Source organism: Mauremys mutica, chromosome 1, assembly GCF_020497125.1.
Source record: "Mauremys mutica isolate MM-2020 ecotype Southern chromosome 1, ASM2049712v1, whole genome shotgun sequence".
Taxonomy (NCBI): domain Eukaryota; kingdom Metazoa; phylum Chordata; order Testudines; family Geoemydidae; genus Mauremys; species Mauremys mutica.
The window spans coordinates 56,870,931-56,895,938 of NC_059072.1; the positions used below are offsets into that span (position 1 = coordinate 56,870,931).

The 25,008-nt window shown below is 40.2% G+C and overlaps 1 protein-coding gene across 14 annotated transcripts in view; it reads left to right on the plus strand.

Annotated features, from left to right (window-relative positions):
* Positions 1-25,008, plus strand: part of TMEM117 (transmembrane protein 117) — a 360,911-nt gene that overhangs the window by 110,868 nt on the left and 225,035 nt on the right. Inside the window, exon 2 of one of the 14 annotated variants that reach the window (XM_045032395.1) lies at positions 8,627-8,799. The exons of 12 other annotated variants lie outside the window; for them this stretch is intronic. The gene's annotated coding sequence lies outside the window, so the exon portion shown is untranslated. Of the gene's footprint in view, positions 1-8,626; positions 8,800-13,913; positions 14,118-25,008 lie in introns of those variants that run through there. One more of the 14 variants, XM_045032441.1, reaches the window with a different exon arrangement.

The window sequence follows — 25,008 nt, forward strand, 5'->3', positions numbered from 1 at the left end:
GAATAAATTGCCACCAAGCATTTGACTATGGCACTTATGTGTGTTTTCTCTTGACATGTCAATAGACATGTCACTGTAAATTATCCATGAAGATCACAGTGACATCATTATGGACTTCCGTTAGTGGTCCAGCTTCCTACTTAGCTACATGGTCATAGTCTAAATAAGAGGGGATCGAGTGAGACTAGCATAGGAGTAGTTATATGGCTGTGATATGACAAATTTGAGACACTTACAGTACTGAGAGTCTCCAGGGATATGCAAAGGGGAAAAATAGGGCAGTGGGTGTCATTCTAATTATACTCAAATAATGCAAATGTAAATTCAACTCAAACAAGTATTAAATTAAAAAACAAATAATTACAACAATGCAGATCAAGGTTAAAATGAATATTTTACTGATTGTGTTTCAATTATTCCAGAAAGTAGGTATTTTAAATCTGTGTTTAATATTTTTTTAATGTATAATGTTTGGAAATTTTGGGGCTATGGTCTGATTTCTATTTGTTGTGGTAATTCCCAATGTCTTATGCTTCTATATGATAAATTTTAAGGCCAGAAAGGACCATTAGGGTCATCTAGTCTGACCCCTTACATCACATCAGCCATAGAATTTTACCTAGTAATTTCTGCATCCGGTGCATAACTTCTGGTGGAGCAATAGCATATCCTTTAGGTCATGGAGAATTCACCACATTCCACTGATTAATTATCTTCACTGTTAAACATTTGTGCTGATTTCCACTTTGAATTTGTCTAGCTTCAACTTTCAGCCACTGAATCTTGTTATGCCTTTGTCTGCTAGATTAAAGAGCCCTCCACTATAAGAAATCTCCCTATGCAGGTACTTAAAGACGGTAATCTCTTAACCTGCTCTTTCATAAGATAAATAGATGCAGATTCTTAACTCTGTTGGAGTAAGGCAATTTTCCAGACCCCTGTCATTCTTGTATCACTTTTCTGAATACTTTCCAATTTTTCAACATCTTTTTTTTTTTATAAAGTCTGAACACCAGAACTGGGCACAATATTCCAGCAACCATCAGAGGTAATACCAACTGTCTAGTCCTACTTAATATTTCCCTGTTTATACAGTCAGGGATTGTGTTGCCCTTTTAGCTAGAGCATCACACTGGGAGCTCATGTTCAGCTGGATGTCCACAAGGATCCCCAAGTCACTGCTTTCCTGGTAGAAGTCCTCCACCCTGTAAGTGTGACCTACATTCTTTATTCCTAAATTATTAATTTGTATTTGGCTCTATTCAAATGTTGTTTGAATGAGTCTGATTTACCAGATTACTCTGTGTTGCTGAACTATCTGTCACTACCACCATCTATTTCTGTGTCATCTGCAAACTTTACCAGCAATAATTTTATATTTTCCCCCAGATCATTGATTAAGAGATTTGAATAGCACTGGACCAAGAATACACCCCTTCAGGACCCCACTACAAACCACACACCCCCCTTCAGTGATATTTACCCATTAACAATTATTTTGAGATCTGTCGGGTAGTCAGTTCTTAATCCATTTAATATTTAACTATGATTGTATCTTATAACAAGGAGTTTTCACTGATTAGTATTTAAATCTTAGTTGCTGAAGTAGTTATTCTCTCAGATTTACACTAGGGCTGTTGTAAATCACATGAATTAACTGCAATTAATCTAAAAAAATAATTGCAATTAAAAAAATTAATGACAATTAATCACGGTTTTAATCACACTGTTAAAAATAGAATACCAATTGAAATTTATTAAATATTTTTGGATTTTTTCAAATATATTGATTTCATTTACAACACAGAATACTAACTGTACACTGCTCACTTAATATTATTACTTTTGATTACAAATATTTGCGCTGTAAAAATGAGAAACGAAACAGTATTTTTCAATTCAGCTCATACAAGTACTGTAGTGCAATCTCTTTATCGTGAAAGTGCAACTTACAAATGTAGATTTTTTTTTGTTTTGTTACATAACTGCACTCAAAACCAAAACAAGGCAAAATTTTAGAGCCGTTTAGTCCTACTTCTCGTTCAGCCAATCGCTAAGACAAACAAGTTTGTTTACATTTATGGGAGATTATGCTGTCCACTTCTTATTTACAATGTCACCAGAAAGTGAGAACAGGCATTCACATGGGACTTTCGTAGCTGGCATTGCAAGGTATCTATGTGCCAGATATTCTAAACATTGTATGCCTCTTCATGCTTCAGCCATCATTCCAGAGGACATGCTTCCATGCTGATGATGCTCATTAAAAAAATAATGTGTTAATTAAATTGTGACTGACCTTCGTGGGGGAGAATTGTATGTCTCCAGCTCTATTTTCCCCTCCTTCTGCCATTTAAAAGAATCATTATTGAGGTTGCAGGAAAAAATCCCACTGTGTAAAAAGAATAGTAAATATGGCAGGCGACCAGCTTGGCTTAACAGTGAAATCCTTGCTGATCTTAAACGCAAAAAAGAAGCTTACAAGAAGTGGAAGATTGGACAAATGACCAGGGAGGAGTATAAAAATATTGCTCAGGCATGCAGGAGTGAAATCAGGAAGGCTAAATCACACTTGGAGTTGCAGCTAGCAAGAGATGTTAAGAGTAGCAAGAAAGGTTTCTTAAGGTATGTTAGCAACAAGAAGAAAGTCAAGGAAAGTGTGGGCCCCTTACTGAATGAGGGAGGCAACCTAGTGACAGAGGATGTGGAAAAAGCTAATGTACTCAATGCTTTTTTTGCCTCTGTGTTCACAAACAAGGTCAACTCCCAGACTGCTGCACTGGGCAGCACAGTATGGGGAGAAGGTGACCAGCCCTCTATGGAGAAAGAAGTGATTCAGGACTATTTAGAAAAACTGGATGAGCACAAGTCCATGAGGCCGGATGCGCTGCATCTGAGGGTGCTAAAGAAGTTGGCGGATGTGATTGCAGAGCCATTGGCCATTATCTTTGAAAACTCATGGTGATCAGGGGAGGTCCTGGCTGACTGAAAGAAAGGATAATGTAGTGCCCATCTTTAAAAAAGGGAAGAAGGAGGATCCGGGGAACTACAGGAGTCCCTGGAAAAATCATGGAGCAGGTCCTCAAGGAATCAATTCTGAAGCACTTAGAGGAGAGGAAAGTGATCAGGAACAGTCAGCATGTATTCACCAAGGGCAAATCATGCCTGACTAACCTAATTGCCTTCTATGAGGAGATAACTGGCTCTGTGGATGAGGGGAAAGCAGTGGATGTTTATTCCTTGACTTTAGCAAAGCTTTTGATACGGTCTCCCACAGTCTTCTTGCCAGCAAGTTAAAGAAGTATGGGCTGGATGAATGGACTCTAAGGTGGATAGAAAGCTGGCTAGATCATTGGGCTCAACGGGTAGTGATCAATGGCTCCATGTCTAGTTGGCAGCCAGTATCAAGTGGATTGCCCCAAGGGTCGATCCTGGGGCTGGTTTTGTTCAATATCTTCATTAATGATCTGGAGGATGGCATGGACTGCACTCTCAGCAAGTTTGCAGATGACACTAAACTGGGAGGAGTGATAGATACGCTGGAGGGTAGGGATAGGATACAGAGGGACCTAGACAAATTAGAGGATTGGGCCAAAAGAAACCTGATGAGGTTCAACAAGGAAAAGTGCAGAGTCCTGCACTTAGGATGGAAGAATCCCATTCACTGTTACAGACTAGGGACCGAATGGCTAGGCAGCAGTTCTGCAGAAAAGGACCTAGTGGTTACAGTGGACGAGAAGCTGGATATGAGTCAACAGTGTGCCCTTGTTGCCAAGAAGGCTAATGGCATTTTGGGCTGTATAAGTAGGGGCATTGCCAGCAGATCGAGGGATGTGATCATTCCCCTGTATTTGACATTGGTGAGGCCTCCTCTGGAGTTCTGTGTCCAGTTTTGGGCCCCACACTACAAGAAGGATGTGGAAAAATTGGAAAGGGTCCAGCAGAGGGCAACAAAAATGATTAGGGGTCTGGAGCACATGACTTATGAGGAGAGGCTGAGGGAACTGGGATTATTTAGTCTGCAGAACAGAAGAATGAGGGGGGATTTGATAGCTGCTTTCAACTACCTGAAAGGGGGTTCCAAAGAGGATGGATCTAGACTGTTCTCAGTGGTACCTGATGACAGAACAAGGAGTAATGGTCTCAAGTTGCAGTGGGGGAGGATTAGGTTGGATATTAGAAAAAACTTTTTCACTAGGAGAGTGGTGAAGCACTGGAATGGGTTACCTATGGAGGTGGTGGAATCTCCTTCCTTAGAGGTTTTTAAGGTTAGGCTTGACAAAGCCCTGGTTGGGATGATTTAGTTGGGAATTGGTCCTGCTTTGAGCAGGAGGTTGGACTAGATGACCTCCTGAGGTCCCTTCCAACCCTGATATTCTATGATTCTATGATATATTTCATGTTATAGTAGTCTCGGATGATGACTCAGCACATGTTGTTCAGTTTAAAAACACTTTCACTGCAGATCTGACAAAACACAATGAAAGTAACAATGAGATTTCTAAAGATAGCTACATCACTCTTCCCAAGGTTTAAGAATCTGAAGTGCTTTCCAAAATCTGAGAGGAATGAAGTATGACGCATGCTTTCAGAAGTCTTAAAAGAGCAACACTCCAATGCGGAAACTACGGAACCCGAACCACCAAAAAAGAAAATCAGCCACCTGCTGGTGGCATTTGACTCAGATGATGAACATGAACATGTGTCAGGCTGCTCTGCTTTGGATTGTCATCGAGCAGAACCAGTCATCAGCATGGACACATGTCCTCTGGAATGGTGGTTGAAGCATGAAGGAACATATAATCTTTAGCACATCTGGCATGTAAATATCTTGCAATGCTAGCTACAACAGTGCCATGAGAATGCCTGTTCTCACTTTCAGGTGACATTGTGAACAAGAAGCGGGCAGCATTATTTCCTGCAAATGTAAACTTGTTTGTCTGAGCGATTGGCTGACCAAGCAGTAAGACTGAATGGACTTGTAGGCTCTAAAGCTTTACATTGTTTTATTTTTGAACGCAGTTATTTTTTGTACATAATTCTACATTTGTAAGTTCAACTTTCATAGTAAAGAACTTGCACAACAGTATTTGTATGAGGTGAATTGAAAAATACTATTTCTCATTTTTATAGTGCAAATATTTGTAATAAAAAATAAATATAAAGTGAGCAATGTACACTTTATATTCTGTGTTGTAATTGAAATCAATATATTTGAAAATCTGGAAAACATCCAAAAATATTTAACAAATGGTATTCTATTATTGTTTAACAGTGCAATTAATCATTAATCGTGATTAGTTTTTAAAATCATGATAGCCCTAATTTACACACTTTTTTGTTTTGAAGGATAGTGTTGCACTGCTGCTACCCTCGCGGTACCTTTTTGGAAGGTGGACTTCAATTGTTGGAGATCTCAATCCAGTTCCTGTTGGTACTACTCACATATTTAAAGTTAAGCATATGTTCAAGTGACTTGAGGGATTGGGGCCAAACTTCTTGGAACTTTGAAGTATTGAGCCCTCAGTGAAGGACTCTATATCCACATGCTCTTCTTAAGTATTTCCAAACAGGACTCCTCCCTTGTCTCGTTAAAGAGCTGGTTTTCTTTTTTCTAAGGCAGATAAATCCTGTGTGCAGCATACTCTTAAGAATGGCACAGACTAAATAAAGAGAGACCAGTGTTATAAAAAATGTTGGATTGAGACCCTTAGAAATGTGAAGTCTGTCCTTTCTGGCCATTGGAGTCAATGGAGCTATACTAATTTACACCAGCTGAACATCTGCCCCAGCGTATCTATGTAGTTTTGAGTTCATTGACCAGCTGGACAACCAGATGTTTTGAATATATCATCTAGAGAAAAGAGTTGTGACTGCTGGAGATATCCATTTCTAATATATGCTAATTTTTTCAATACTATTCTCTGTATTCTCTGATGAAGATGATACTTTACCAAACTACATGGCAGCAGATGAAACAAAAAATGTCCTGTCTTTCTAGACAGCAGTAATTAAAATATCCTCTTTTCAGAATCTGAACACTATCCACTGCTTGTTTAAGATCCTCCTCTGTGTAGCACTTCTCTTTCTCCCTGAATCTGTTTCTTTTCTCTCTTCTTTTCAAATTCAGAGACACTAACACACTACAAAGAATATTTCCCATTATGAGCAGCTGTTGCACTTGTTTTCAAACAAGTATTTCAACTACTTGGAGATGTAGACACACAATGATCCCTTGTTAGTGATCAAATTTTGCAGGACATGAGGACAGACTAACAGACAGTTAAGGGAATGTGCTGCTATTATGGTAGGAGAATACTATTTTGGGAGTCCCGCTTTCATTCTGTGGAATGATGGTGGTTGTTGTAGACTACAGGTATGAAATAGATATGCTAAACATTGTATGCCCCTTCATGCTTCAGCCACCATTCCAGAGGACATGCTTCCATGTGGATGATGCTCATTAAAAAAATAATGTGTTCATTAAATTGTGACTGACCTCCTTGGGGGAGAATTGTATGTCTCCAGCTCTATTTTCCCCACATTCTGCCATAAATATCATGTTATAGTAGTCTCGGATGATGACTCAGCACATGTTCAGTTTAAGAACACTTTTAAAATATGTCAGAGGGATAAACACTAGCTAAATATATCAGAGGGATAAATACCAGGGAGGGAGAGGAATTATTTAGCTCAATACCAATGTGGACACAAGAACAAATGGATATAAACTAGCCATCAGGAAGTTTAGACTTGAAATTAGATGAAAGTTTCTAACCATCAGAGGAGTGAAGTTCTGGAACAGTCTTCCAAGGGGAGCAGTGGGGGCAAAAGACATATCTGGCTTCAAGACTAAGCTTGATAAATTTATGGAGGGGATGGTATGATAGGATAGCCTAATTTTGGCAATTAATTGATCTTTGACTATTAGCGGTAAATATGCCCAAAGGCCTGTGAGGGGATCTGAGTTATAATATAATACAGAGCTATACCTAGCTCATAGAACTGGAAGGGACCCTGAAAGGTCATTGAGTCCAGCCCCTGCCTTCACTAACAGGACCAAGTACTGATTTTGTCTTAGATCCCCCTAAGTGGCCCCCTCAAGAATTGAACTCATAACCCTGAGTTTAGGTGGCTGATGCTCAAACCACTGAGCTATCCCCCGATCACCCAAAATTGCCCTGTTCTGTTCATTTCCTCTGAAGCATCTGTCAATGGCCACTGTCAAAAGACAGAATACTGGGCTAGATGGACCATTGGTCTGACCTCATATGGTCATTCTTATGTTCTGAAATTGCAAGGTGACAAACTGCAGCATAAACCTACTGGAAATAAAAATTAGACAACCACCATTCTCCTGACCCAATGTGTGGAATAAATAGATTCGGGTACAGGGTTATCATGAAAATCTTCCTGTCACTCATTATCTGTGTCTCTTTCATTTTACGCCAATTCTAGGGATTGTAGCATTAACTTGTTCACATCTTGATTGGTAGTATACTTGCACATTTTGGTGTGTGTGTGTGTGGTGGTGGTGGGAATGTAGAGTATAATGTCAAGAATCTTCTTCTATGAGATTTCTAAGGATCTGCAAGCCACACTAGAAACCTATTCCTTTGACCATCTGAAGAACACAATCTTTTATGGACTTAAAATGATTTCAAAAGAGATGGATATTGGCTTCTATTAAGTTGAATTAGTTGACTCCATGTATGAAACAGATCTTGACTAGAGGTGCTCTCTTGCAAGACAATAATTGTTTATTAGCCCTGGACATAAAGGGCTTTTTCCTTCCAAAGTCTCTAGTCTAGACCAATATATTCCTCAGATGTAGCTAGCCACCTTTTGTCTAGCTAAACCGGCAGGATAAAAAAGGAAGGTCAGTTTTAGTCATTATTCTAATCAGCCTTTTCAATATCAGAACCTCTCTACCTGCCATTTAGCAATATAAGGAGGAAAGGGCTGTCATGAAGCTTTGACTTCTGTTCACAATCTTCAAGTGTCATTACTTGTTTGGGATGAGAGACTATGCATGTATATATACACATGTACATCATTGATATGTAATTCACTTACAGCATTTGTTTCCAATTTTTTTATCTGCAACCCACCAAATGATTAGAAAAAAAAAGTCATCTCTCAACTCACCACATCCTACTATATCCCACAATCCTTTGCAGATGCAACAAATTGTGAAATTCAGATTGCAAGTTCACATCTCCTGTATGCCTTCTAAATACTTAACCATCAGCAAATAGTTAATAAAAGCCAATAATCAAATAAAACTATCTGAAAATTAGTAAAAAACGTTTGACACAAGATACTTATAAAGTTTAGATTAATAAGGTGTAATGATCAAAAAAGTTCAAAAAATTAATTAAGTGCTGTGCCTGCTTTAATAAGCAAAGATGTTGTACCTGAGGCTCAGTGTTTGCCAGGCAAGAGCAGAGGTCATCTTCAACAGAGAGGTGAGAGAGGGCAGGATGTGTTTTAACAGCAATGAGTTCTTAAAAAAAAAAAAAAAAAAGGCAAAGCAAAAATGCTTGATTCACAGAGCTAAGTCATGACAAAAGGCACAAGTACTCTCAAAGCTTTACTTAAAGTTCTGGGTATTTCTCCTTCACAGACATCCAGGAGTTTGAGAAATGTTTGGTGGATAATTTAGCTTCAGCAAGTAGTCAATAAAGATTTCAACCTTATCAATCAATGAAGATTTTCATGTTCTGCCCCTGAAACGAAGCACTGAGAGCAAGCCAACAATGACCAATGAAGTATTCAGAAATGGCAGAGCTACAATCAGTAAGGGGAAAAAAAATCTTGCATCCTCTGAGCTCAAACAAGAAATTTGAGATTTTGCCATGGGAAAGCCAATTAACTTCTAAGAGGAGCTGCTGAAGCTAAGTGCACTTTTCTCTTACATAAAATAATAAAGACAGATACACTGTCTTGCCCACATGCTCAGGGTTTAGCTGATCACCATATTTGGGATCAGGAAGGAATTTTCCTCCAGGGCAGATTGGTAGAGGCCCTGGGGGTTTTTCACTTTCCTCTGCAGCATAGGGCATGGGTCACTTGCTAGAGGATTCTCTGCACCTTGAAGTCTTTAAACCATGATTTGAGGACTTCAGTAGTTCAGACATAGGTTAGGGGTTTATTACAGGAGTGGGTGGGTGAGATTCTGTGGCCTTCATTGTACAGGAGGTCGGATTAGACGATCATAATGGTCCCTTCTGACCTTAAAGTCTATGACAAAATAGCTTTCATATCACCATAAGGGCAATGTTTTCTTCCTGGTGCCATCTGTGAAAACTTGTAGTTTGAAGATGAAACATTTGTGATAAAAATATAAATATCCTCCCCATTTGTGTGGGAGGTGTTATTCTTTGAGTTTTATAAATGAATATTACCCTTGTGCATAACATATCATAGTTGACTATAATTTGAACAGTGTACATGTTTTACTGAAGATGTCTAACATACTTATTTTATAATGGAGTTTGATTATGTTTATATCGAATTCCCCGTCACAAGGAACCATAATTAGAATTTAATTTGTTATCCTTTAGTAATGTACTCTGGTGTTGCTGTCAGTTAACTGAACGCAATTAATTCATTAGGTAAAAATGACAGAATTGTAAATCAGATGGACATAGATAGGGAGAGTAACAAAGTTTGTGGGAGACTGAAACAATTATAGCTTAATTCTAGAGGTCAGAATTTTTTTCAGCTGTTACTTGTGTTGAACATTATTCTAGAGATCCAGCTGTGACATGTCTATATTGAATTCTGAACTCCATTTTGTATTGACTTCCATTTTGTGTGCTAAATGACTTTTGAGGTTCTCTGTTGAAAAGCCAGTCTGACCATGACAAGGCTAGTGTATTCCAGACACTGCCCTGCCAGGGAGGTCTATGGGACAGCTCAGAAAGAACTATCAGTGAAAAAGCCATTAGAGACCCTCAGCTTTGAATGACTCTCAATGACTGGCCCACCTCAGAAGACTCGTTTTTCATTTGGGACTCACATGGCAAGGGGTTGGAATTTCTAGTTTGGAACATAGTAAACCAGGGACAGAGACTGTATTTAAAGAGGGATACTTTATGAGAAGGGGAGGTCTTCCAGTGCCACATGCCAGAAGACTGGGCTGAAGAGCGAGAGAAGGCAGCAGGGAACATGCCTTGCCTGAACTGCTGACCTGACCTCAGACTCACAGCAGGGGTGAGATCAGACTAAAGTGGGGTTTGGTGGTGGGTGCAGCTCTGGTCTGCTTTAATTTTCAAAAATCTATAACTCTTTAGTACTTTAAGAGCAAAAATGTCTGTGGTTAAGACATTATTTGCAAATCCTGTGTTCCTTGTTTGACTGCTACATGGTCCCTGTAGGGGTTAATCAAGAAGCCCAGAGTGCCAAAGTGAAGTGGAACTCTGAGGGAACACGTCTAAGCTACTTGGAGCTCCAGAGGGCTGAGGTACTGGTTTTGGGGTTTAAGGCAACTGGGCTGCAGAGCCCCACATTCCAAAGAAGGGTGGCAGACACAAGGGCTGTAGCTGAGTGCGTGCCTAAGAGACCCAGAGCAAAGAACTGTGACCCATCCCTGCCTAAATTCCCATTGGTTTAGGAGCACATGGGATCTAATGACCATCCAGAGCAGGGGCTGGGTCAGGTTGTTACACAAGCTATATGCACTAGTGGCAAAACCTAATAGACCACTTCATACTTATTAAACCTGAAAGCTAATAGTATCTTACTTCCTGAGTAAACACTGGACGTCTGCACTCCTCGTGTAGGGTAGCAGCATAGAGGGAACCCAGACCCACCTTCTACTATGGGTTTCCAGCTCTGGTACCCTAAATCACTAGGCTATCAGCCTCTGTATCACAAACTGCCTTGCTGTCTCTTTCCTGGGGCTTCTTCCTATGTATTCAGCCATCTCTCCATATGAGGAGAGATTAAGAAGACTGGGACTTTTCAGCTTGGAAAAGAGACGACTAAGGCGGGATATGATGGAGGTCTATAAAATCATGACTGGTGTGGATAAAGTAAATAAGGAAGTGCTAGTTACTCTTTCTCATAACACAAGAACTAGGGGTCACCACATAAAATTAATAGGCAGCAGATTTAAAACAAACAAAAGGAAGTATTTCTTCACATCTGGCATTGGCCACTGTTGGAAGACCGGATACTGGGCTAGATGGACCTTTGGTCTGATCCAGTATGGCTATTCTTATGTATGTTCTTACCTCTCACTCTTCAATGGAGTATTCACTTCCAGGTCTGTTTCCTGGAGTCTTTCTCCTGACTGCATCTAGGCTACTTTATATGTCCCAGCATGTCTGTTAGTCTTATGCCCTGTTACATGACCCTTGTACCATACACTCTGGCTAGGAGGTTGGCTAAACTTAGCACAGGTAAGGCAGACAATTGCTTTGAACATTTACCCTTGAATTTTGGTGCACATTTGTGTGCGGCGGGAGGACCTGGAGCTTAGCCTTTGTATTGGGAGTCTGCATCTGCTCTAATAAAGTGTCTCTGAGTGTATATGTATGTGTGTATTTTGTTAGGGGATGTCTTGTCTACACAGAGTAGACACAAGGGGAATTCTTCTTACAGCCCTTACTGAGGTCCAGACACAATCTAAATGACAAGCATAGGCATTGTGTTAGGCTAATGTCACTGCTAGCCTCCAAGAGGATGAGGTGAGGGCAGAGTCATTTTCCCTTTGCGTGCAGCAGCCAGCCACACTGAGCCAATACAGAGAGAAGTATATTCTGTACTCTTTGTAGGTTTAGCACAGCACCAGCTCCAGGAATTCTGGCTTTCAGCCCGTATTTCTCCTCACCACTCTCATGCCAATTCTGGCCCTATACATATTATTTTTATGTGACAAAATGCCTATGAAACAGGTGATGGCTAATAAAAACTCCAGGTCTGAACCACCAGTTGTCACAGGTACTGTTCATTGTAAAGAGTTTCAAAATCACATTAAAATATGACTCAGTGAAATAACTGTTTTAATAAAAACAGCAACTTTTGGATATCCTGGGGTGAAGAGTTCCATGAATCAGAGTAAGGACATCCTTCTCCATCTTTCTGGTCACAGAAGTGTGTGCCACAAGAGTTCTCACCTTCCCACAGCTAATGGTATTATTAATGAGTTTTAATTGGGCTTGCTGTTCTTTCTTGTGTCATCTTAATTCTTGTCTCTTCACTCTGTCCCTTTTCCCTGCTGTCTTCTCTTTTCAATTTTTTGTCCCTTTCTTATCACTAGAATATACCTATCTCCACTGGGAGGAGAAGGCAGCTCTTCTCCAGGATCACAGTCAACAGTTCTGTAAATCACCCTCAAGGGGTGAGAGAATGCAGGGTGGAGAATGACACCTGTGTCTTGGAGAGGCTTTTTCAATAAAGGGATGTAGTGTAGAGTTTGACCAGGTGGAAAGAGTTCCATTTCTGTTCCTCTACGGGCTGCCCAAGGAAACAGGGAAGCAATTACTGCCAGGCCACTAGGCTGACTACATGATTTCCTTTCCAAGAGATTTCTCTGAGATTCTGGTTATCAATTAAATGAGATGTCAAGAAAACAATGACTCCCTGAGTAAAACTTCTTGTAGATTGCAAGTACATACTAACTGATCTAATGTGAGCTTAAATCCCTCTACACTTAGTTATTTTGATTAAAGTTATATAAATGTTAACTAGATTTAGATACATCAGGTTCAGTAATATGTATATTTTGTGTCATGGGACATTGTAGCTTTGGAGGTATTGTATTGCATCACTGTATGGTGGTATAGACATTTTATTCTTCTGCTTTGGGAAGAGATGGTGGCAGTTTAAATTAGCAGAGTGGCAACACAGAATTGTTAATGAAGCTTTGGTTTTGTCTGCAGGCAAAGCAAGCTGTAGTTAGTCACTCAGTGTTTCCTGTAGTGCCTTTGAATGAACTTCACCCGGCACTGGAAGGAGACATAAGTATAAGCAGGGTCAGAATGAGCTCTCCCTAGCCATTTGGAGATAAACTGCAGTAAAAGACTTCAGGAGCACACAGTTTGCATAGACCAGTGCTTCTCAACCTGCAGCCTGTACTCTGCTTACAGCCCAGCCAGCAAACAGCTGCAGTCCACGTGACATTCTCATACAGGTAGTATTGGATGTGGCCCACAGTGGTAAACAGGTTAAGAACCTCTGACATAGACACACCTACTCTGCCTAGGTGCACAGCAGATGGAGGTGCTTTGCCAAAATGATCAATTTTGGCTTGCAAATCACTCTGGTAATTGAATGCAGGAGTAATGAAATGTTATCCTTTTTGTACAAGTAAAGGGCAGTGGAACTGTGCTTAGCATGCTATGATTGAGGGAGTCACCCTAAAGTGAACCTTGCTTGCTTAGAGGTGGGTATATATATGGTGATATAATCTATCTCATAGAACTGGAAGGGACCTTAAAGGTCATTGAGTCTGGTCTTCTACTTTCATTAGCAGGACCAAATACTGTCCCTAACAGGTTGGGGTTGGGTTTCCCCCCCTAAGGGCTGAACTCACAATGCTGGATTTAGCAGGCTAATGCTCAAGCCACTGAGCTATCCCTCCCCACCTCTCACTGAAGAGGGAAAATGGGTAGGGACAGGTTCTAGCTGGTGGTGTGGCATTCTGGACACCATTTGACCTACCACTCTCCAGTGTTTAAAGATAGAGCTGACTAGATTCAATGGAGAGTCCTTGTTTTCGGTTGGTGATTCTTATAGCTGACATCACTGCCGAGCAGGTCTAGGGGCTAAGCCTTAGACCTTGTGTGGGGACAGCGTTGCAGTGAAAGACAACATAGTGGGGAATCTCCTGCTAGTGCAGTTTCTATCAGCTGAAATCACTGAAAGCTGAATTAACCCAGCTCTTAGTGAAGTGGCAGAACCTCAGAAGGTGATAGTGTGGGAGCAACAAGCAGTGGTGGCCAGCGGCAGCAGAGAAGTAGCAGCAGTAGCAGCAGCAGACAGTGGTGGTAGAGAGGTAGTGGTAGATGTATTCCAGTTGCACAGGCAGCATTGCTCAACACCCTTCCCGGGTTGGGAGATGAACTCACCTCTGAACTCTGGGTCTTTCCAAACCAGGATCAGCAACTGTGAGTGTGGTGCAGCGGTGGGAGTGGGAGTGAAAGTCTGACAGTTGTTTGTCAGACTTTCACAATACAAACTGCGGCACAGGATACTGCTCAACACACTGGGGTGGGTGTTTGCCTATGGTCACATGCTTTTGAATTGTAGTTGTGGTGTTTTCGCAAATTAATGTTGGGCCTCCTTTTCCCTTTTAATAAAAGTTTTATTTTGTTACACAGTCTCAATGCTTGCAAGAAAGGAAGTATTGCCTCTTAGGGGTACCCGAGGTGGTAAATTTAACCAGATTACTGGGTGGGGGCTTGAGCCAGTTCTGTTTTGTGGTGTTAAGAGGAACCCCTAGATTAGGGGGTCTCAGGACAAATTTTTGGTGGCCTCAGAGTGCAGCCACCAACTCTTGCTGGTGGCTGCTCTCACATTTTTTCCTAAAATTGCTAATTAGCTTTAGGAAAACCAAATAAATATGCACATAGACATGCCCAAATCATTGTAATTTATTTATTGCTAGCTAGTAAGTCTGTTGTAAAAAGTGATATTAACAAACATACAAGTATCACTTTTCACAGCAGACTTACTCAGCCCTGGCAAGTCTAGGGACAAATTAAACTCTGGATGGAGGGTCAAGGGAGGCAGTGGGGGGTCGGGGAGATGGCTTGGGGGAGGCAGTAGGGGGCTGGAGCCAGAAGCTCTGTGGCCAGGGCCTGAAGCCTGCTGCCTGTCAGCCAGAGCCCAGAGCTGGAGCCAGCAACCAACACCAGGGTGGTGCATCCAGGAGCAAGAGTGGGGAGGTGGAAGAGGGGGCGCTACTTTGCTGTGGCTGCAAGAAAAGCCCTTGGTGTCCACATGCAGCCACGGTGGTCACCTTTGAGAAACACTGCCCTAGATATGGAACCCAGCCCTTGTTGCTGCTGACTCCACCTGGCAGAAGGGCTACATAAAGAATAGGTAGTAAAATTATTATTCAGTCTTTTGTGCTGGTGCCAAATACCTGATAGGTCAAATATTTTGCTCTTGTTTTGGTTTAGAGGGCAACTAGCAATAACAGAGACCCTCACCGTTTATAAATGAGAAGACTCTCTTGGTCTTTGATCCAGTGTAAAACCAATATGAAATACCTTTTTACAGTAAGCCCTTTACCTACAGTTTTCTAATGGTAGCTTGTGCCTATCTTAAGGGTTACACAGTTTGGCCTTAATATAAATGGGTATAGTTTATAAGCTTCCTTGCAGATTTGAGTTTTGAGAAGGTATATGAAAAAGAAGAGGGTGTAGGTGTTGTGAACAGGATCAGGAAGTGAGTTCCAGACAGAGAGAACTGCAGGGAAGCATGGATGTAGGCATGGGAACAGGATGTGAAAGGGCCTGAAGGTGAGCAGCTTGAGCTGAGTGAGGAAAACATGAGGGTGAAGCAAAACTAGACAAATGGAGAAGTAGAAAGTGGGGCCTATGTTGTAGAGGACCTGAATATTGTTGTAGCATAGGGCAATGTGCATTACTTTTATGGTGTTCTTATGCATAGCTTAAGTTAGTTGAGTCTTGGAGAGGAATTTGCAATAGTCAAGGCCTGTTCAAGCCCTGGACCAGGATTTTCATGATGTCAGAGGCCAGGAACTGGTGGGTTTTGGAGATGAAATGATAGGGCTGAGGGAGTATGTGTAGGAGAGAAAGGAGGAAAGATGATTGAGCCTGTAGGACAGAGAGGATGATAGATTTGTTGACAGTGATGAAAGATAAAGGGGAACAGGAGGAGTTTAGTGCAAAGATGATTGAGGAGTAGCAGATTTGAACCTTGAAGTGTTAGAATCAATTGTCTGCATAGACTGCACCACCATATTTAATAGATAGCAAACTGGAACAGCGTTGTGTGTTCTAGGACTTGGCAAGCCACATCTGGGCACTTACAATATATCTGAAATCACTCTTCAGCACCTCTCAAAAGGCTCAGCCCAGGAGAGGGGCATCAAAGATCGCTCTAGGGTCCTGAGATACTGGGGTCCTCCAGAGGTTGGAGTGGTCTACAGTATAAGCTATAACAGTCCTAGGGTCTGCTTTAATTTATGGCAGCCTCTGCTCTGCTGCCTATGGCTGTTCTTCAGCTCAGGACAGCCAGTGATTGTCCTGCAGTCGATCCCCCTTGTGTCCCTGGCTCTACCATAGCATACTCCTACATAGAGGTCTTGTGTAGGGCTGCATATGCCAGCCCTATGCTGGTCTTGCACCAGGACTGTTCCCTTTGGGGCTGTTACTAACAGTGCACACCATTGGAGCAGTGTACATGGCCCAGGGACAGGCCAGAATCAGGCCCAGTGGCTCTTTGGGAGGAAAAGTGACTTCCATTTACTAGGATAGGAAAGAAGCACATTATAACACCCAAAGTAGTGAAATAAAAGTGGATTATTTATTTATTATAGAGTGAATTATTTTTTGCATAGTATCTCCTCTATTCAGCAGTTGGCACATTGTAACTAAAAAGACATTCTGTCTGCTACACAATGATGCTTCTCTGCAGGCTCAGGAAGAGACAGTATGATTGAAAATACCATCCTTTTAAGAATTGCTGACTGCCTTTTATTTATTTTAATAGCATGTATAATTCCAAATAGATAACAAGCTAAAAATATTACGTTGCTTTGCTTTTCTAAACAAAATAACCTTTGTCGATCTGCATCTGTCAGATTATGGGATGCTATCAAGTCTGGCAGGCCAAAATGTGACCTATTTGTGTTTTTCATTGTGGATGCATGTACTAAAAGCTTTTTCTCACTCTGCTTGTCTATTCACAGAGAGCTGTCTTATAAAATTTTATCTTACTACCTGCAGGCAGAGTCAGCTAGAGAGGGACAGAGTTTGCCTTGATGAGTGAATGACCTGTGCAGCAACACAAGGCACTGAAAACTCAGCAGTGTTTCCATGTCCGTCATTGTGCTGCTCCTGGTTTTATAACCTTGCATGGCACTAAAGTAGTTAAAAGATTTTGAGTCAAGAAGCAGTGTTTCCTCTTCTCCAGTAGGTTGTGAGCTTAAGAGTACCCCTGAATGTAGTATGAAGGCGCATTAGATGGTTGAACCTTTGAGGAGCAGAAAAAGGAATGCTGTGGCAGGAAGTACTAATGTGATCCTTGGATGTATAAATAGGGTGTAGTGAGTAGGAGTAGGAAGGTGGTTTTACCTCTGTATATGGCATTGGTTAGACTGATACTTGAATACTGGATACAGTTCTAATATCCACATTTTTAAAATACTTGAAAAATTGGAGAGGGTGCAGAAAAATGATTCGAGGGCTGGAGAAAGTGCCTTATAGTGAGAGACTGAAAGAGCTTAATCTGTTTAGTTTATCAAAAAGAAGACTGAGGGGTGACTTGACTACTGTAAGTACCTTCATGGGAAAAATACCAAGTACTACAGGACTGTTAAATTAAGCAGAGACAGGTAGAACCAGTGTCTGAGAGCTGATGCCAGACACATTCAAATTAGAAATAATGTATACATTTTTAACAGTGAGGGTGATTGACCACTGGAACAAACTACCAAGAAAAGTGGTGGATTCTCCATCTCTTGATGTCTTCAAGTCAAGGCTGGTTTCCTTTCTGGGAGATATACTTTAGTCAAACAAGTAATTGGGCTCAATATGGGGGGAACAGGATGAAATTTATTGACCAGTAACATGTATGAGGTCAGACTAGATCTAATGGTACCTTCTTGCCTTAAACTCTGTGAACTTATGGAAGTGTTTCATAGAGAAATGAACAGAGGCTGGGAGAAGGCGAAAGAGACCTTGTATGGGAGGGGGAAGAGACAGGGTTACTATTACCTAATCTAAATATAGATGGGATAGTCTGGGTTTAGAGACTATCCTGTTTGCCTGCAGAAAAAAGACTGGAGAGAGAGAGAAATCATGGGGAAGGAGTTTAGAGAAATTATCGTGGTTGAGAGATGATGGGATAACATTGCTTCCATGTCATTTGACTTTACTATTGCACCAGATAAAGGATGATGCCAGTTTATGCCTATGGCTACTTGCCAACTCTTTGCCAGTGAAACCTTTTAGTGCCCTAAAATAATTAAAAAATACCATTTGTTGTAATAATAAAATAGCAATGCTACTTAGCACCTGTACAGTTCCTTTAATCTTCAAGGCAATGCACCTCTACCCCGATATAACATGACCTGATATAACACGAATTCGGATATAACATGGTAAAGCAGCGCTACGGGGGCGGGAGGGGCTGTGCGCTCCAGCAGATCAAAGCAAGTTTGATATAACGCGGTTTCATCTATAACACGGTAAGATTTTTTAGCTCCCGAGGACAGCGTTATATTGGGATAGAGGTGTACTCAGACTTTTATTTAATTCCACCTCAGATCACCCCCTTTGATGTAGGTAACTAAGTATTATTATCACCATCTTGTTAGCGGGGAAGATTAGACAGATAAGTTAAATGACTCTCATATGTTCACAGAAGTAGTCAGAGTCATTGCTTGGGGAATACTCCGGAGTTCTTGGTTCCCAGCTCTTTGAGGACCAATGTATTCACTAAAAGCTTTTCTCCACTATACCATGCCTTTCTTTTATGTCTTTCCTTATATTGGATCTATGCACAGGCAACAAATTTTAGGTCATATAAGGTGCTGTTTGGCACTACATACTGGTCCAGAAGGAAAAGCTTCTAATTATATGAGTGCACATTAGAGCTGGTCAGGAATTTTAAGTACAAATGTTTTTTGACAGAAAATATGGTTTCCACAAAATTTGAATTTTTCATGGGAAAATGTTCATTTTTTCTGAAGTTTCTCAATTTTCTGTTGAGGCAAATTGAAACAAAACATTTCATTTCAGGTTAATTTGACTAACCTCTCTGCCAGCCTGAGCCAAAGCAGTGCCTCATGGGAGTTGTAGTTTGGGTGCCTTATGCCCCATTCTCCCCTGGGTCAAGCTCCCCAGCCAGACTACATCTCTTGTGCAGTTTCTCAGCCAGGAAGAGTGATTGCAGAACAGCATAGGAGATGTAGTCCAGCAAAACAGCATTTCCAAAGTGAGAATGTTCAGGACTTTTCTTTTGGCGAAGTTTTTATAAATCAACTTTTCATCCCAATTCAGGTTGAAAACAAATGTGAAACTATTGGAATTTCCTGTGGGATGGAAATTTCATTTTTCAATCTGGTTTAGTGCACATATGTAAAAACAGTGTCTTATTCATGAGTCGCAACTAGTACAGGCTTTTTAAAATCACCTAGCCATTCTTCATTTTAAAACACAAGACAAACATTGTTATCAGTGTGGCATTTTGAATGAATTACTGAACAGATAACTTTATATATTTGGCCTATATTCTGTCATGTCCCTTTTTGATGGTCTAGAATAGTTCCAAGTCAAGCCATGGAGCAATAGTCCTGAACTGTTTCTTTTCTTTGTTTCCCTTTGCTAAAACAGTGATTTGTGAGGAAATACCTAGTTTATAATGAGATCACATGGAAGTAACAACAACAGGGATAGGGGGAATGAAAAGTTTTTCACAATCTTTACATCAAATAAGTCCATTCCATGATGTAAATAATATGAAGTGATGCTGAGGTTGTTGATGCTGAGCTCATATTTATACTACGAATTTAAATACAGGTACAACACTAGCTAATAACACCAATTATTCATTGAGTTTCTCCTACTGAATAATCAGTGTTCATTCCCCTATGTTAATTATCGATTATATTAGCATGAAAATAAGGATTTTGCTTAACAGTTGCATTTGTGGTATAGTAAGTGAAAGCCACTTGAAAACAGCAATGGAGAGAGAAATAAAGTCAAGGCAGCAGTGGTAAGATGGAGCAATGAATACATTCGTTTATTTGAGGGAAGCTACATTAGTTACACACACTACTGGAATAGCGAGGGTCATGTTCAACCCCTCAGACTGTTCATCTGAAGCACTATACTTTATTGAAATATAGGCCAGTTCTCAAATCAGACTTCTATAAGGCTGTCAAGTCTGCAGTGTAAATGAAATATGTAAACTATCAGGGACCTCACCCAGGTGTTTTCCTCCTACCTGCTGGCAACTGCAAAACATAGTAGCATCTTATCCTCACCAAGAGACATTCTGACAAGTTCCTAGGGAGATAACAAATAGAAAATATCTAGCTATGCTCAGCAGAAAGAAAGACTTAATATTCTTAACCTGCTGAAAGCAGTACAAACAGTTCATGAAAACAGTTGTTTCAATGAGCCACATCTGTATTGTTTTCTTGTATTGAGTCTCTTTATTGTCTGCAGTGTTGAAGCAAGATGTTTATGCACATAAAATGCTGCAAAGGCCTCTGGAGTTCTTTCTCTGAAACATTCCCAAAAGCCCTATTGCACTTCGTTTTTGGATTTTTTTCTTTGGGCAGGAGAAAGCAAAGGAGAGACTATTACTCTTTGTTTAATAGTCAAAATGAAACTAGCATTCAAAAAACACAAATTCCTTTGTTTGTCATCAGAGGTAAATTTAGATGGAAATGTAAACAACCAGTGTAACATTCTCTAATTGTGACTAGATAGGAAACCAATGTGTCACATTTCAGTATCGATTTTCATTAGTACACTGCACCTTTATGTTGATCTGAAGGGACCCATACTTTTTTGTAGCCCTAGGGCTCATTTGAAATACCATCTGTTAAATGGCTAAATTATGTGCAGTGTTTTTTGTGATGGGGGTTTTTCTGTCTACTAGTAGCTAAAATTTAAGCTAGTTGTACTTATGATTATGACCTTGAGATGTATGCAGGAATGTCAGCTCTTCAGATTTTGGCACACACTTTCAACTGAGGCAGACAATTTCAGCAGTATAATTGTATTTATTCTGCTGCCTGTTCCAGGTAGTTTCCTTGGTCTATATTCAGAATACTCATTTTTAAGAAAACAATTGCCTCCTCAACTAGGCAGATTTGTCAGGTCAGGAGCTAGTACTTCACTGTCTGGTACTGTAATCCCTAATCTAAACAGAAAAAAGTGAACATAAAGAGGAGAGAAAAAACAGAGAGCCAAAAAAGAAGCCATCAAAAGGAGAATACCAAACATCTATACAATGCCAAATAATGCAAAATGCAGTAAAACAGAGAAAATAAAATAATGCCAACAATATGTTTCTTCTTCTTCTTTTAGGCCCTGAATCAGAAAAGCTCTAAAACATGTGTTTAACTTTAATCATGTGAGTAATCTCATTGATTTCTCCATGGGACAACTCTCATGCTAAAAGTTAAGCACACACTTAAGTGCTTAATTGAATTGATTGTTCATTGTACAGCAAACCCAGGTTATAATGTGGACAGTATTTTGTCAATAGTTTTCCAAAACAAGATGCCTTTAGTATCGAGATGTGTGAGACTCTTTGACACTATTTAACATACTCTACAACAATTATATTTTCTTTATATCTGAGGTAAGCATTATTATTTATGTATCAGAGAGGTAGCCGTGTTAGTCTGGTTCTGTAAAAGCAGCAAAGAATCCTGTGGCACCTTATAGACTAACAGACATTTTGCAGCATGAGCTTTCGTGGGTGAATGCCCACTTCGTCGGATGCAAGAGTGGAAATTTCCAGGGGCAGATAAATATGAGCAAGCAAGAAGCAAGCTAGAGATAACGAGGTTACAGGGCCTCATCCTCCCTGATTGATCTAACCTCGTTATCTCTAGCTTGCTTCTTGCTTGCTTATATTAACCTGCCCTTGGAAATTTCCACTCTTGCATCCGACGAAGTGAGCATTCACCCACGAAAGCTCATGCTGCAAAACGTCGGTTAGTCTATAAGGTGCCACAGGATTCTTTGCATTATTTATGTAGTAATGCTAGTACGTGGTGGAATAAATTTAAATAAGAAGCCCAAGTTGAAAACCATTGATAAATTCTAGCACTCCAAAATACATGATAGTTCAATAATTTAGAAATTTATTTTCCCCACTTCGACAATCATTATCAGTATTGTTAATGCTCCCACAAGGTATATTAGTCACAACAGGATGAATTTAAAATATAGGGCCAGATCCACAGCTGGTTTCAATAATCTTAGCTTATTGACTCCCATGAACCTGTGCCCATTTATACCATTCAAGGATTTGGCCCAGAGTTTAGCAATTCTTTGCTTTATTTGGTTTACATCAAACTCTTTACGTTATCTTGTAGCTATATGTTGTAATTAGTAAATGCAAAGTGCGTGTGCCTAACGCTGAATGAAATCAAGTTTTACTTTAAGTGACATCTCCAAAGGGAATTGCAATTATCCCTAAGAACTTATTAAGTCATTTATTTTGACATCTGATTTTGAGGTATCTGTCGATACATGGTGACTTTGTAAAGCCAATGACTGTAGATTTGAAAAATGTAAAGATTAGAATACAAATCAAAGAAATAAAGGTGACTGGCAGAGATTTTCAAAGAAGCATATAGTATGGTTGGGATTTTTAACATCTCAATCATAGAGTATACAGAATTCCATGGTTATTCTTACTAGTTTAGGACTATGTAAAACCGTAATTGTTAGTAATTTATGCTTAAAGTTTTATTATGAAGGGAATTTGGAACTAGAACTTCTTAAAATACAAATTTATCTGAATCCTGTAACAGTGTTTTTTTAATTAAAATCTTTTTCTTAAACTTTAGACTCATCTGTTTGGTTAAGTTGTTCTGAAGCTGTACAACTGAGCTTCTAGAATTATTGATTATAATTACTTTGAAAGCAAATGACACCCACAGGGACCTTTTTGGAGGATAGAGCGAGTCCAAGAGATGAGCCCTCTGACTGAGTTCGTGTACACATAAATCCCTAATCTCATCAAGCAAGTTATTTTACGGAAGCCTAGTAGATTAGTAACATGATGCCATTAATGAAGTCCTGTCAGAATAAATTAATGAATCACATGCTGACTTTTTATGATTTTTGAGCTCAATTCACAAGTAACATAGTCATTTTCAAAATTGTCGATGTTAAAATGACAGTACATTTGATTATCTTGTTATACCACCTTTCATTTTAATGGACATGTAACTCATTTGTTGAAAGGGAAAAAGTAACATGTAATTATTTCCAGATATAATATATTGCAGATGACTTAGGGAACAGTCCTACGAGCCCTCCCCTTGGTTTCTGCATATGGATGGCTTGCAAAAACAAGACTTCTGGTTTCGAAAGATGTTCATTTTGAATTCCAAGAACATCATAATAAAAGCCTGCCTGAAATTGTAGCAGGAATGAATGAATCTAACTGCCTCCATGCAGAGGAGACATAATGGATCCTTTTAAACAAAATGCCTTCTCCACCTACTGATGCAAATTTTACATTTTAAAATTGAAAAAGCAATACAAGAATATAACAAACCTGGTTGGAGAAGACGCATGCTGCAGCAGCAGGAAGAGCAATTGAGTCCAGTCATTTTAAACATGTAAAAGCAGCAAAGAATCCTGTGGCACCTTATAGACTAACAGACGTTTTGCAGCATGAGCTTTCGTGGGTGAATACCCACTTCTTCAGATGCAAGTGGGTCTTGCATCTGAAGAAGTGGGTATTCACCCACGAAAGCTCATGCTGCAAAACGTCTGTTAGTCTATAAGGTGCCACAGGATTCTTTGCTGCTTTTACAGATCCAGACTAACATGGCTATCCCTCTGATATTTTAAACATGAGGGACTTAAAGTCTTGTTTCCAAAAGCATTATTGCACAGAATTGAAATGAAGCTGGACTGGGAGTCTCTGAGGCCTCACCACAAAGGGTTGAGCACAAGTGAGCAACATGCCATGACATATTTAGATGTACCCCACGGTGGTGTTGGAACAGTTTTTATAGTGGGGATGATGAGAGCCAATGAACAAACCTGTCAACCTTGTATATGATGGAAACTGCTTCAAGCCGGGGGGTGCTGCCACACCCCCAGTATCCCTTGTTCCAGCGTCCCTGGTACCCCAAGAGCAGTGCTCAGACTTTAACAAAATACATCAGAGGCACAGAGAATTAGATGTAAGGGGAAGAGATAATGAACAGCAGAGCCTTAGCATGTATGTAACCAGTATGTGTGACACAGGCGAACAGTCAAAAAGTGAAAAATTAAGGATCTAAAACGAGAGACAATGCTATGTGCTGCCTGACTTTGTTTTGCCTGTTTTGGCTTTGGTCCATCCATGTAACACTATTGAAATATAACTTTATTTCAATTCTTTTCCTTAACTGTAAGTTTCTCCACCAATGTAGAGGACTCAGTTCTGGGAAGGTCCCACCCAATCATCCATGGAATCAGCTGGCTCTTGTGGCAAGAGGAATCTCTGCTAACTAGCTGAACCACTACAGGGGACCTAGGTTGAGCTGCCTCCATCCTCACAGGCAGCTGTGCTCCACCTTTTCCCAGTGAGACACTTCTGGTTTTAGCATCTTTACTCTTCAAAGATACAGTGATGAGTGTTATAGATAACAATAAGGTAGACAGATAAAGTCCCACTGCTGGGAAGCCTAATCTCCAATCTCCAAAGCCTTTTTCTCTCCTTGGCAGTCTGTATTCCTCTTGACTGAAATGACAGTTGTGTCTCAGAAGTGCTGCTTCAGTGACGCTCCCCACTGAGCCAGCCCTGCTGCAGTTCTACAGCAATTTCTTAGCTTTTTATCTGCTGCCCCAACATTGATTCCTAAGCTGCTTCCTCTCCTCTCCTTTACTTCAGGAAAGCTTTTCCACCTTTGCATCTCTTTTGCATGGACATACCAGTTATTGGTAGATTCCTCAACTTATAGGTCAAGATTGGAGCAGGCCTTACTAGAGGAAAATCAAAACACTCCCACTTTAACTTGTTGGAAGGAGTGGTAGGTCCATGAATTAAAAAAATAAATAAATAAAAATCAGTACCAAACTAAAATGTTCAGCTTGAAAAGTGTCTGTTAAGCAC